This window comes from Oncorhynchus tshawytscha, linkage group LG19 (assembly GCF_018296145.1).
Source record: "Oncorhynchus tshawytscha isolate Ot180627B linkage group LG19, Otsh_v2.0, whole genome shotgun sequence".
Taxonomy (NCBI): Eukaryota; Metazoa; Chordata; class Actinopteri; order Salmoniformes; family Salmonidae; genus Oncorhynchus; species Oncorhynchus tshawytscha.
In genome coordinates, this window is record NC_056447.1 from 38350864 (window position 1) to 38362956 (window position 12093).

General features: G+C 42.4%; 1 protein-coding gene across 9 annotated transcripts in view; it reads left to right on the forward strand.

Moving 5' to 3' along the window:
- The first annotated feature begins 877 nt into the window (after positions 1-877).
- The window catches only part of ppfibp1b (PPFIA binding protein 1b), a 48502-nt gene continuing 37286 nt past the window's right edge, over positions 878-12093 (forward strand). For 3 of the 9 annotated variants that reach the window (XM_024379792.2, XM_024379795.2, XM_024379793.2), the window contains exon 1: positions 879-1068. The gene's annotated coding sequence lies outside the window, so the exon portion shown is untranslated. Of the gene's footprint in view, positions 1069-2945; positions 2965-8478; positions 8498-12093 lie in introns of those variants that run through there. The other 6 variants (XM_024379789.2, XM_024379794.2, XM_024379797.2 and 3 more) reach the window with 5 other exon arrangements.

The following is a 12093-nucleotide window of genomic DNA, read 5'->3' on the forward strand; positions in this document are numbered from 1 at the left end:
ACCCACTTACAGCTGAGGAGCACACCAACAGAATATTTGTAAGACTGGATAAAGACAACAATGGTAAGGATCGCACAGGAACCATTTCAAAACACAGGTAAATCCTAATTTTAAGGTTACAAAACCTACAGTATCCCAGTCAGCTGGTCAGCTATTGCTGCAGTTCCTCTCTATTCTAATTATCCAGCCCTGCCTTGAACTGTATTTTCTTGTGATTGTAACTACATCTCGTGAGTGTGCAGCCAATACAAGGCTGTAAACATATCCTTTTGATCATTCTATTTTATTCTACAACATTCAGTTCTATTTAGCCATCAGCCTGGAGGAGTTCATCGTGGGGGCCCTGGATGATGAGTGGATCAGGGAGATGCTGGAGTGTGACCTCAACACTGAATGTGGAAAGGATGGCGCTTGAGTAAAGACAGACGGAGAGGTGATGTGGAGGGATCCAGAACTTCATTTCATTCTCTCTTTGATGTCAGCTGATGCACTGAACTGGACATATGGGCTGAGACTATCTCTTGAATCTAGCTATCTGTGCAAAGTTTCCAAAGGACAAGACTATCAGTGATTTTATGTGTTACAGTTCTTGAAAGCAATACTGTAGCCAACTTCCATTCCTAAACAAAATACCATTCTATTAACAAGGTCTAAGATGTTTTTTTTACCCCTTATTGTACAAGAAAGGCAATAGAACACTGGAAATTTGAAAAGTAATTATGAAATATATTTCCCAGACTATTTCACTTAGGTTACGTGTGTGCCCCCTACAGACCACTTGGGGCCGTCTTGCTTTTTAAAATTGATTGGCAGGCATGTCCCAAACTCTGAAAAGATCAGAGACTTTACTCTTGCCAAACCAATCCAGTCGGGAGCGGGGCGGGATGTGCCTGCCTGCGATGACGTTTCTACTTTCCAACTTCCCATCGTCCCATTTCCGACATGGCGTAGAGAAGAGGCAACGCAGCGGGCTGGTATTGTAGCGGAAAAGTTGATAAAGTACAGGGATTTCAGTAGGAGGATATATAAACCGTTGGAAGTTAAAAATAGGATTCAAGCAAAGTTTCGGTAAGTGCGACATTTATGCAGATGTTTTGTATCCATCTAATTCAGTCACAGTGAGTAGCGGCTGCTGTGATTTGGCAACAATGACAATGTTGACAGTCGTAATGTTACTTTTATCTAACTCATTCTAATATTAGCACTTTTAATGGCATACTGTTGCAATGTTAGTTTTGCACATTGAGTTTTTTGCAAGGAAAATTGACAGCTTTCATTTTGTTCCAGTGAATGAATGTAGCCTACGTACGTCAAATTCGTTCGTTAAAAAGTGAAATGTTATAATAATTACACCCTAACAGAGAGCATGTAGCCAGCAACGTGGCTTCTCACTTTAATCTACAGCAGGGGTCTTGCAACGTTTTCTTGCCCAGGGACCCCCTCCCAGGCAAACCGGCGACCCAGGGACCCCAATCATACGTTAACAACAAAAAGGTCACGTCCTGTCAGGTGAATGATAATGGCAAGGAGAAGTAATCAACATTTTTTTTAAATTACATAATTGTGAGTTTTTTTAGATAATTTTGACCTCCCCACGTTGTTAGAAGAGGAAGTATAACTCAATAGCAGGGATTTTCAACTAGATAAACTGCGGGACTATTTTTTTATTTATTGAGCGATGGTCAGGGGACCCAACCTGGTCTCATTCTGTCTGTTAATCTGAGACACTCGATTTAGTCTGACATGTTACTTTTCGTATGGTATGTATTAATTTGTGGATGTCATCAAATTTATATTTATTTAGGATTGGATGTTAAATGGCTGTCCTGGCTCTCTGTGGTCACTAAAGATCCTACTTATCGTAAGAGTAGTGGTGTTAACCCCTGTGTCCTCGCTAAATTCCCAATCTGGCCCTCATACCGTCAGTCAACTAATCATCCCCAGTCTAGAATTGGCTCATTCATCTTGGTAAAATAAAGGGTTATTTATTATTTTTAAACATGTTACTAATTACAATTTGTATTATATGTTAGGAATTAGCAAAATGTACAATATGTTACAAATCTGAAAAATGTACTATATATTATGAATTTGCAATATGTATGATTTTTTACAATTCTAACTAGGTGACTAATGTTAGCTAGCTGGACGTTTGCGTTATATGCCCACCCATCCACCCCAACTTTTGTTTTTGCCTTAAATAACCATATGTCTTATGTAACCATACCAAACGTAACATACACTACATGACCAAAAGTATGTGGACACCTGCCCGAACATCTCATTCCAAAATCAAGGGCATTAATATGGAGTTGGTCACCCCCTTTGCTGCTATAACAGCCTCCACTCTTCTTGGAAGATTTCCCACTAGATGTTGGCACATTGCTGCAGGGTCTTGCTTCCATTAAGCCATGAGCATTAGTGAGATCAGACACTGATGTTGGGGGATTTAAGCCTGGCTCGCAGTCGCGTTCCAATTCATCCCAATGGTGTTCGCTGGGGTTGAGGTCAGGGCTCTGTGCAGGCCAATCAAGTTCTTCCACACCGATCTTGACAAACCATTTCTGTATGGACCTCGCTTTGTGCACGGGGGCATTGTCATGCTGAAACAGGAAAGGTACTTTCCCAAACTGTTGCCACAAAGTTGGAAGCACAGACTTGTCTAGAATGTCATTATATTCTGTAGTGTTAAGATTTCCCTTCACTGGAATGAAGGAGCCTAAACCATTAAAAACAGCTCCAGAGCATTATTCCTCCTCCACCAAACTTTACAGTTGGCACTATGCATTTGGGCAGGTTGCGTTCTCCTGGTATTTGCCAAACCCAGATTCGTTCTTTGGACTGCCAGATGGGAAACATGATTCATCACTCCAGAGAACACGTTTCCACTGCTCCAGAGTCCAATGATTACCATGCACACTGCCAAGCGTCGGCTGGAGTGGTGTAAAGCTTGCCTGGAGTGATGTAAGTATTGCAACTGAGGACAGACTATTGTTTACTCGCTACGCACTTCAGCACTCGGTGGCAAACTGACTTGTTGGAAAGGTGGCATCCTATGACATTGCCATGTTGAAAGTGTCACTGAGCTCTTCAATAAGGCCAAGCAATGAACTTGGGTGGCCAAGTAAAATAACCTGCGGGCCAAATTCGGCCTATGGGCCGCCAATTGGTGAAACCTGTTCTATAGCCTATTAGTTAGAAAGGTACTGTAACTTCAAACCACATTTTCGCTAAGAGCAGCTGTTTAGCTAGTTTAACAAAGGTTAGCCATGTGTTGGCAAAATGTATGTCCAAGTCAAGAAAGCCTTTACATGGGTGCTTTTTCAAAGCCTATGTCAGATACTCCAGTGAGTATAATTGGCACCAATGAGTGTAATTTGCTCAATATTAGGACTTGAAAAATAAAGTTGACATAATTTGACATTAGATTCTCTCCTCTGTTAATACTGTAGGTATGTAATTCAAAGTTTGTTTGTTCGGTTGCTAGCGATATTCATAAAAACATGGGGGGGACCAATCCATATTTTAGCGGACCAACTGCAGTACCTCACGGGCCCTAGGGGGCATACCCCTGATCTACAGACAGCTGTGATGCTTTCAAACACTTGCTGCCATTCATCAATATGTTACCGTTTTCGCAACAGTCGTTTTAACAGATGGCCTCGAATGTTCTCACCTAGATTCAGGTTGATTCATTGTTTTCGCTAAGATTATAAGGTAGAATTTATTTTGATCCACACACTAGTTGAGTCAACTGTTATGACTTAGAAGAAAATATTTATATATATTTTGTTCTATTTCTCTAGCACAGGGCTCTCCAACCCTGTTCCTGGAGCGCAACCCTCCTGTAGGTTTTTGTTCCAACTCTAATCTAGCACACCTGATTCTAATAATTCCATGGTTGATTAGCTGAATGAGATTAGTTACAACTGGTTGGATTGAAAACCTACATGAGGGTAGCTCTCCAGGAACAGGGTTGGCGAGCCCTGCTCTAACGTCTTCTGTTAGTTTATATTTCTGCATGAGCTTTTCGATGGAGAATGCTTCTCAAAAGGAGGCTACTGCAGCAAATAGACTTCAAGATGACGACAATTATAATTTTGCCCCTTTTTCAAAGCACTGCTCTCCTTCTGTCTTTTCCACAGATGTGCTGCTACACTGTTTCAAATGTCAGGGAACCCCCTGAGCCCATTTGTCAGAGCTTGCTCTCCTCTCCACTGCACAATAGCAAATATATGCTAAATGGGATCCTTGGGACATCCCTAACTTTAATCCGTACCTTAACTGTTTTAAATGTCAACTTCAATGGGGTGATGTCAGAGCTGGACGTCACCCCATTGCAAGGATCTCACTTAGACTTTTCCGATAGCAAATATCTTTCAGTGAAATAGAAGTGAATGGTAAAATCAGTTTGACTGTTCAATGGAATCATTGGTATGTTCCCTTGTCAGGCATATGTTTAATGTCTTTAGTGGCTTTTTTTTCACCTTTTATTTAACCAGGTAGGACAAGTTGAGAACAAGTTCTCATTTACAACTGCGACCTGGCCAAGATAAAGCAAAGCAGTGCGACAAAAACAACGGAGTTACACATTAGATAAGCAAACGTACAGTCAATAACACAATAGAAAATCTGTATACAGTGTGTGCAAATTAAGTAAGGAGGTAAGGCAATAAATAGGCCATAGTGGCAAAGTAATTACAATTTAGCAATTAAACACTGGAGTGATAGATGTGCAAGTAGAAATACTGGTGTGCAAAAGAGCAGAAAAAATACAAATATTGGGAAGAGGTAGGTAGTTGGTTGGATGGGCTATTTACGGATGGGCTATTTACAGATGGGCTGTGTACAGCTGCAGCGATCGGTAAGCTGCTCTGACAGCCGATGCTTGAAGTTAGTCAGGGAGATAAGTCTCCAACTTCAGTGATTTTTGCAATTCGTTCCAGTCATTGGCAGCAGAGAACTGGAAGGAAAGGCATCCAAAGAGGTGTTGGCTTTGGGGATGACCAGTGAAATATACCTGCTGGAGCGCGTGCTACAGGTGGGTGTTATGGTGACCAGTGAACTGGGATAAAGCGGAGCTTTACCAAGCAATGACTTATAGATGACCTGGATCCAGTGGGTTTGGCGACGAATATGTAGCGAGAACCAGCCAACGAGAGCATACAGGTCGCAATGGTGGGCAGTATATGTGGCTTTGGTGACATTAAATAGCAGGGCTCTAAATTAACATCTTGGGAGTGAGCCTGATCTGCTCTAGAGGTCCAAATTGGAATGCAAATGTTTCTTCATATTTGTGCTTTTGGAATGCTTAAGCACCAAAGCTGAAGAACTGCTTCTCTTACGTTCACTCAGGTGTATAGTCCGAGTAACGTTAGAATGTGTGGTTTATGCCTTCTGAAAGAATAGCAATAGCCTAAGTGCTCCAACCAACTGAACAAAGCATGCATGTAGTGAAACAGACACTTAACAACTCCATTAAAAAAAAATGTATTCAGATGCTTGTCATCACATTCAAACTTTTTATCTTAGCTCATAGCAGCCTCTAATTTTCTCGGATACATAATATTTTGTATTTGTGGCTCCTGTCTTGTTGCAGTCAGTCAACCCAGTCCTTGCTCCGGCCAAACGATACGCCACTGCTACAGATGTTAGTTTCTTCTCCACGATGAGTCTGGATCTGAGTATCTACCCACGGATTTCTAGAAAGCAAACACATTCTAACTGTTCAGATTGGTCCCAGAAATCGATGAGTCGGGCCAGAGAAAGACCACGTGGGTAAAGATGTGTTTTGACACTTTGTCGTTTGCTTTGATACTCTGATTAGAAATGATCCAGTCGCTGATGACTTTGTTTTGTACATCACCACAATTGACTTTAACAATGGCAGTCAGACTGAATTATGAAGCAAACAGATCAGCAGAAGTATTCAGTTCAAGTCATCAGGCAACCTGTCTTGCACCATGTGCATATGAAAATGCCATAGAGAATTGAGTATTTTCACAGTTAACGAAGCATATACATACATACATACAGTTGAAGTTGAAAGTTTACATACACCTTAGCTAAATACATTTAAACTCAGTTTTCCACCATTTCTGACTTTTAATCCTAGTAAAAATTCCTTGTCTTAGGTCAGTTAGGATCACCACTTTATTTTAAGAATATGAAATGTCAGAATAATAGCAGAGAATGATTTATTTCAGCTTTTATTTCTTTCATCACATTCCCAGTGAGTCAGAAGTTTATATACACTCAATTAGTATTTGGAAACATTGCCTTTAAATGGTTTAACTTGGGTCAAATGTTTCAGGTAGCCTCCCACAAGCTTCCCACAATAAATTGGGTGAATTTTGGCCCATTCCTCTTGTCAGAGCTGGTGTAACTGAGTCAGGTTTGTAGGCCTCCTTGCTCGCACACACTTGTTCAGTTCTGCCCACACATTTTCTATTGCATTGAGGTCAGGGCTTTGTGATGGCCACTCCAATACCTTGACTTTGTTGTACTTGAGCCATTTGCCACAACTTAGGAAGTGTGCTTGGTGTCATGGTCCGTATGGAAGACCCATTTGTGACCAATATTCAACTTCCTGACTGCTGTCTTGAGATGTTGCTTCAATATATCCACATAATTTTCCGTCCTCATGATGCCATCTATTTTGTGAAGTGCACCAGTCCCACCTGCAGCAAAGCACCCCCACATCATAATGCTGCCACCCCCGTGCTTCACAGTTGGTATGGTGTTCTTCGGCTTGTAATTCTCCCCCTTTTTCCTCCAAACATAACGATGGTCATTATGGCCAAACGGTTCTACTTTTGTTTCATCAGACCAGAGGACATTTCTCCAAAAAGTACGATCTTTGTCCCCATGTACATTTGCAAATTGTAGTCTGGCTTTTTTATGGCGGTTTTGGAGCAGTGGCTTTTTCCTTGCTGAGCAGCCTTTCAGGTTATGTCGATATAGAACGTGTTTTACTGTAGATATAGATACTTTTGTACTTGTTTCCTTCTGTATCTCCACAAGGTCCTTTGCTGCTGTTCTGGGATTGATTTGCACTTTTCATTCCAAAGTACGTTCATCTCTAGGAGACAGAATGTTTATCGATGTTTATGGTTAGGTACACATTGGAGCAACGACAGTCCTTTTTCATGAATACGCACCTCATCGATTATATGCAACGCAGGACACGCTAGATAAACTTGTAATATCATCAACCGTGTGTAGTTAACAAGTGATTTATGATTGATTTTTTTTTATATAAGAAGTTTAATGCTAGCTAGCAACTTACCTTGGCTTCTTACTGCATTCGCGTAACAGGCAGGCTCCTCGTGGAGTGCAATGTAATCAGGTGGTTAGAGCGTTGGACTAGTTAACTGTAAGGTTGCAAGATTGAATCCCCGAGCTGACAAGGTCAAATCTGTCGTTCTGCCCCTAAGCAAGGCAGTTAACCCACCGTTCCTAGGCCGTCATTGTAAATAAGAAAGTGTTCTTAACTGACTTGCCTAGTTAAATAAAGATTAAATAAAGGTGTTAAAAAAAAGGGCCAAATCGGTGTCCATAAATACCGATTTCCGATTGTTATGAAAACTTGAAATCGGCCTAATTAAATCGGCCATTCCGATTAATCGATCAACCTCTATTATAGAGTAAGAAAGCAAGGCTCAAAAAGTTTGCATGTTCAGTGTCGTTAATGGGGGGAAAGGGGTTTAGTCAAGGCATATGAGTCAACTCGAGATCAAATCCTAAAAGGGAAGCAAGTCTTTCTACAGCTCTTTAAATGACCTCTTCGGTAGATCCAGCACTGGCTGAATCAGAGATTTGTATGTTTATGAGTATCTTTAGATTTGGATTTATTTTGCCAACTGGATAAACATTTACTGTCCCTCACTGGCTGTCTGATGCTACACATAGGAATTGGTGCCAACATCGTAAAATCCTCTTTCCTATACAGAGCACTTTCCAGCCAGAGAAACAATGCATCGCAACGCGTCTCAGCTCGAAGTCAGAGCCAGCTCCCAGAGTTGCATGGCTGCCATAAATGCTTCTTTTCTTCACAGATAAGTGGCCCTCAGGACAGTATTTTTCTGCAGCATGTACCAGGAGATTGCCTGCCTAACAGAGAGAAACCAGAGTTCAGCATAGGACAGGGTTTTGTATGTCAGGGTTGTGTTCATCAGGGCACACATCAGAAAACGTTTTAAAACGTTTCTCAACTGAAATGAAAATGAGCATTTCTTATTGGACAAGTCCAAGTTGTCCCTCACTGTTTCAGTCCATTTTCTTCTGTTTGGTTCCTGATTAAATATGACCTGGGAATAGCTTAGTGCTCTCTGCTGTGTAGAGGATGGGTTGTGATGCTTACTTAGCCTGAAGAGCCCAAAGCTGATGGATCTGAAAAGCCATTAATGAGAGTCTCTCTCCCTTCTTTCCCTTGAGCTCATTACTCTGCCCCAGTGGATTGCATGCCAGAAGTTTCCTCTTGAGGACAAGAGCATTTGTGAGTGACTATTGAATAATGTTTTTACTCAGAGGACTGTAGGTCTGAAAAGCATATTCAGTCAGACAGCTGCCATTACTGTGCAGTGTGTTGTGTCTTGGTATTGTCATTGTGATTTTTTTGCACACTTTCCTGCAGTCTTTGTAAGCTTGTCAGTTCAAACCCCTTTCAGCGTCAACAATAGCTGATTGTGTCTTCTTGCACTTAGTAGAAGTGGCGCTTATGGAACGCACAGAGACTTGATGTGTGTGGCAGGGTTTCCATTAGGAAAAAGTACAACGTGCCCGGGAAGCATCCAATAAAACTTCATTTTCAAAATGTTCACATTTTCAAACATTTGACAGTACCTGTCAAAAGTTTGGACAAACCTATTCAAGGGTTTTTCTTAATTTGTACTATTTTCTACTTTGTGGAATAATAGTGAAAACATCAACTATGAAATAATTCTTTAAAGTTGCCACCCTCATGCTGAGCACCTGTTAGCTGAGTTTCCTTCACTATGTGGTACAACTCATTCTAAACCATCTCAATTGGGTTGAGGTCGGGTGATTGTGGAGGCCAGGTCATCTGATGCAGCACTCAGTCACTCCTTCTTGGTCAAATATCCCTTACACAGCCTGGAGGTGTGTTTTGGGTCATTGTCCTGTTGAAAAACAAAAACAAAAATCGTCCCAGTAAGTGCAAACCAGATGGGATGGCGTGGCGTGTCACTGCAGAATGCTGTGGTAGCTATGGTGGTTAAGTGTGCCCTGAATTCTAAATAAATCACTGACAGTGTCACCAGCAAAGCACCCCTACACCATCGCACCTCCTCCGCCATGCTTCACAGTGGGAACCACACATGCGGAGATCATCCGTCCATTGCTCGTGTTTCTTGGCCCAAGCAAGTCTCTTCTTCTTATTGATGTCCTTTCAGTAGTGTTTCCTTTGCAGCAATTTGACCATGAAGGCCTGATTCACGTGGTCTCCTCTGAACAGTTGATGTTGATGTGTATGTTACTTGAACTCTGTGAAGCATTTATTTGGGCTGCAATTTCTGAGGCTGGTCACTCTAATGAACTTATCCTCTGCAGCAGAGGTAACTCTGGGTCTTCCTATCCTGTGGCGGTCCTCATGAGAGCCAGTTTCATCATAGCGTTTGATGGTATTTGCAACTCCACTTGAAGAAACTTTCAAAGTTTTGGAAATGTTCCACATTCACTGACCTTCATGTCTTAAGGTGATGATGGACTGTTTCTCTTTGCTAATTTGAGCTGTTCTTGCCATAATATGGACTTGGTCTTTTACCAAATAGGGCTATCTTCTGTATACCCACCCCTACCTTGTCACAACACGACTGATTAGCTCAAATGCATTAAGAAGGAATGAAATTCCACAAATTAACTTTTAGCAAGGGACAACTGTAATTGAAATGCTCTCCAGGTGACTACTTCATGAAACTGGATGAGAGAATGCCAAGTGTGTGCAAAGCTGTCACCAAGGCAAAGGGTGGCTACTTTAAATCATTTCACATATAAAATATATTTTGATTCATTTAACACTTTTTTTGGTTACTACATGATTCCATGTGTTATTTCATAGTTATGTCATCACTATTATTCTACCATGTAGAAAATAATGAGAAAAACACTATTGAATGAGTAGGTGTGTCCAAACGTTTGACTGGTACTGTCTACGCTGAGTGTACAAAACACAAAGCTCCTTCCATGACATGCACAAGCTATGATCCGTTATTGATTTCACTTGTCAAATAAAAATGTATTTGTCACATGCGACACGTCATGCGTAAAACTGAAAGCGTGATCCACCACATTTAACCATGGAAAGAGGTCTGGTGATATGGCTGAATGTGTAACCATTGTAGTTGTTATTCGCTCCGCAAGGCAATCAAACAAGCGAAATGTCGATACAGGGACAAGGTGAAGTCACAATTCAACGGCTCCGACACATGACGTATGTGGCAGGGTCTACAGGAAACCACTGAATACAAAAACAGCCACGTCACGGATATCGACATCACGCTTCCAGACACTAAACACGTTCTTTGCCTGCTTTGAGGATAATACAGTGCCACTGTTGTGGATCGCTAACAAAGACTGCAGCCTCCCCTCTCCTCAGTGGCTGAGTAAAACATTTATACTTGTTAACCCTCGCAAGGCTGCCTGCCCTACACGGCATCCCTAGTCGCGTCCTTAGAGCATGCGCAGACCAGCTGGCTGGTGTGTTTCCAGACTTATTTAATCGCTCCCTATCTCAGTCTGTTATCCCCACATGCTTCAAGATGGCTACCATTGTTCCTGTACCCAAGAAGGCAAAGGTAACTGAACTAAATGACTACCGCCCCGTGTCATCATGAAGTGCTTTGAGAGGCTTGTCAAGGATCATACCACCGCCACCTTACCGGCCACCCTAGACCCACTTCAGTTTGCATACCACCTCAACAGGTCCACAGATGATGCAATCGCCATCATACTGCACACTGCCCTATCCCATCTGGACAAAAATAATACATATGTAAGAATGCTGTTCATTGACTACAGCTCAGCATTCAACATCATAGTACCCTCCCAAGCGCATCTTCAAGTGGCACTGTTTAAAGTGACTAGTGATCCATTTATTAAAGTGGGTTCCTACCCACTTGGGTCTCAACCCCTCCCTGTGCAACTGGGTCCTGAACTTTCTGATGGGCCGTCCACAGGTGGTGAAGGTAGGAAACACAAGGGTGTGTGCTCAGCCCTCTCCTTTGTACTCCCTGTTCACCCACGACTCCGTGGCCATGCATGCCTTCAACTCAATCATCAAGTTTGCAGACGTCACAACAGTAGTGGACTTGATCACCAACAATGACGAGAGCCTACAGGGAGGAGGTGAGGCCACTCGGAGTGTGGTGTCAGGAAAATATCATCACTCAACGTCAACAAAACAAAGGAGATGATCATGGACTTCAGGAAAGCACCCCCCTATTCACATTGACGGGACAGTAGTGGAGAAGGTGGAACTATTTCAGTTCCTCTGCGTGCACATCACGGACACTGAAATGGTCCACCCACACAGACAGCGTGGTGAAGAAGGCGAAACAGCGCCTCTTCAACCTCAGGAGGCTGAAGAAATTTGACCTGTCACCCAAAACACTGACAAACTTTTACAGATGCACAATCGAGAGCATCCTGTCGGGCTGTATCACAGCCTGGTACGGCAACTGCACCGCCCTCAACTGCAAGGTGGTGCGGTCTGCACAACGCATCACCGGGGCTAAACTACCTACCCTCCGTGACACCTATAGCACCCAACATCACAGGAAGGCCAAAAAGATTAGCAAGGACAACAACCACCCGAGCCACTGCCTGTTCACACCGCTATCATCCAGAAGGCACGGTCAGTACAGGTGCATCAAAGCTGGGACTGAGAGACTGAAAAACAGCTTCTATCTCAAGGCCATCAGACTGTTAAATAGCAATCACTAACTCAAGAGAGGCTGCTGCCTACGTTGAGACCCCATCACTGGACACTTTAATAAATGGATCACTAGTCACTTTAAACAGTGCCACTTTAATAATGATTACTATATTTTATACCATCTGCTGTACCTTGCCTAT